Source organism: Artemia sp. Qi Xiang Cuo, unplaced genomic scaffold (assembly GCF_049724085.1).
Source record: "Artemia sp. Qi Xiang Cuo unplaced genomic scaffold, ASM4972408v1 HiC_scaffold_2963, whole genome shotgun sequence".
NCBI classification, from domain to species: Eukaryota; Metazoa; Arthropoda; class Branchiopoda; order Anostraca; family Artemiidae; genus Artemia; species Artemia sp. Qi Xiang Cuo.
The window spans coordinates 98858-101687 of NW_028300359.1; positions in this window are offsets into that span (position 1 = coordinate 98858).

The window sequence follows — 2830 nt, forward strand, 5'->3', positions numbered from 1 at the left end:
ATGCAAGAGTTGGAATATTTCAGTAGTGTTTGGTTGTGGTTTACCTTGTCACAGTTACATTTTCTTTATTTTTCAAAGTTCATTTTGAATTTCTTTCGTTGAAATGCAAGAGTTGGAATATTCCAGTTGTGTTTCGATATGGTTTACCTTGTCACAGTTACATTTTCTTGATTTTTCAAAGTTCATTTTGAATTACACTTTCTTGATTTTTCAAAGTTCATTTTGAATTTCTTTTGTTGAAATGCAAGAGTTGGAATATTTCAGTAGTGTTTGGTTGTGGTTTACCTTGTCACAGTTACATTTTCTTGATTTTTCCAAGTTCATTTTTAATTTCTTTCATTGAAATGCAAGAGTTGGGATATTTCAGTTGTGTGTTTTTGGTTAGTAAAATTACACTGTAACTTTGAATGTATTTTTCAAAGTTCATTTTGATTTTCTTTCGTTGAAATGCAAGAGTTGGAATATTTCAGTAGTGTTTTGTTGTGGTTTACCTTGTCACAGTTAAATTTTCTTGATTTTTCAAAGTTCATTTTGAATTTCTTTCATTGAAATGCAAGAGTTGGACTATTTCAGTGGCGTTTGGTTGTGGTTTACCTTGTCACAGTTACATCTTCTTGATTTTTCAAATTTTATTTTTAATTTCTTTATTTGAAATTAAATAGTTGGAATATTTAAATAGCGTTTGTATGGGGTTTACCTTGTAACAGTTACATTTTCTTGATTTTTCAAAGTTCATTTTGAATTTCTTTCGTTGAAATGCAAGAGTTGGAATATTTCAGTAGTGTTTGGTTGTGGTTTACCTTGTCACACTTACATTTTCTTGATTTTACAATGTTCAACTCGAATTTCTTTCATTGAAATGCAAGTTGGACTATTTCAGTAGTGTTTGAATGTGGTTTACATTGTAACAGATAGAGTATCATGATTTTTCGAAGCTCATTTTTAATTTCTAAAGTATAAGTTAAAGAGTTTGTATATTTCACTAGTGTTTGGTAGTGGTTTACATTGTCACAGTTACATTTTCTTGATTTTTCAAAGTTCATTTTAAATTTCTTTCGTTGAAATGCAAGAGTTGGAATATTTCAGTAGTGTTTGGTTGTGGTTTAACTTGGCAAAGTTACATTTTCTTAATTTTTCAAAGTTCATTTTTAATTTATTTCATTGAAATATGTTTGGTCGTGCTTTACCTTGACACAGTTAAATTTCTTAATTTTTGTTAGGTTAGGTTAGGTTAGGCTAGATCAAGTTAGATTAGGTTAAGTTAGGTTAGGTTAGCCTACATACGAGCGCGTATGTACTTTGAAAAATCAAGAAAAAGTAACTGTGACAAGGTAAACCACAACCCAACACTACGGAAATATTCCAACTCTTGCTTTTCAACGAAAGAAATTCAAAATGAACTTTGAAAAATCAAGAAAATGTAACTGTGACAAGGTGAACCACAACCAAACACTAATGAAATATTCCAAGTCTTGCATTTCAACGAAAGAAATTCAAAATGAACTTTGAAAAATCAAGAAAATGCAACTGTGACAAGGTAAACCACAACCAAACACTCTGAAATATTCCAACTCTTGCATTTCAACGAAAGAAATTCAAAATGAACTTTGAAAAATCAAGAGAATGTAACTGTGACAAGGTAAACCACAACGAAACACTACTGAAATATTCCAACTCTTGCATTTCAACGAAAGAAATTCAAAATTAACTTTGAAAAATTAAGAAAATGTAACTTTGACAAGGTAAACCACAACCCAACACTACTGAAATATTCCAACTCTTGCATTTCAACGAATGAAGTTCAAAATGAACTTTGAAAAATCAAGGGAATGTAACTGTGACAAGGTAAACCACAACCAACACACTACTGAAATATTCCAACTCTTGCTTTTCAACGAAAGAAATTCAAAATGAACATTGAAAAATCAAGAAAATGTAATTGAGACAAGGTAAACCACATCCAAACACCACAGAAATATTACAAATCTTTCATTAAAACGAATAAAATTCAAAATGAAATTTGAAAAATCATGAAAATGTAACTGTGACAAGGTAAACTACAACAGAACACCACTGAAATATTCCAACTCTTGCATTTCAATGAAAGAAATTTCAAAATGAACTTTGAAAAATCAAGAAAATGTAACTTTGACAAGGTAAACCACAACGAAACACTACGCGCGCGTATGTAGGCTAACCTAACCTAACCTAACTTAACTTAATCTAACTTGATCTAGCCTAACCTAACCTAACCTAACAAAAATCAAGAAATTTAACTGTGTCAAGGTAAAGCACGACCAAACATATTTCAATGAAAGAAATTCAAAATGAACTTTGAAAAATCAAGAAAATGTAACTGTGCCAAGTTAAACCACAACCAAACACTACTGAAATATTCCAACTCTTGCATTTCAACGAAAGAAATTCAAAATGAACTTTGAAAAATCAAGAAAATGTAACTGTGACAAGGTAAACCACAACCAAACACTTGTGAAATATTCCAACTCTTGCATTTCAACGAAAGAAATTCAAAATGAACTTTGAAAAATCATGAAAATGTAACTGTGACAAGGTAAACCACAACCAAACACTACTGAAATATTCCAACTCTTGCATTTCAACGAAAGAAATTAAAAGTAAACTTTGAAAAATCATGAAAATATAACTGTGACAAGGTAAACCACACCCAAACACTACTGAAATATTCCAACTCTTGATTTTCAACGAAAGAAATTCAAAATGAACTTTGAAAAATCAAGAACATGTAACTGTGACAAGGTAAACCACAACCAAACACTACTGAAATATTCCAACTCTTGCATTTTAATGA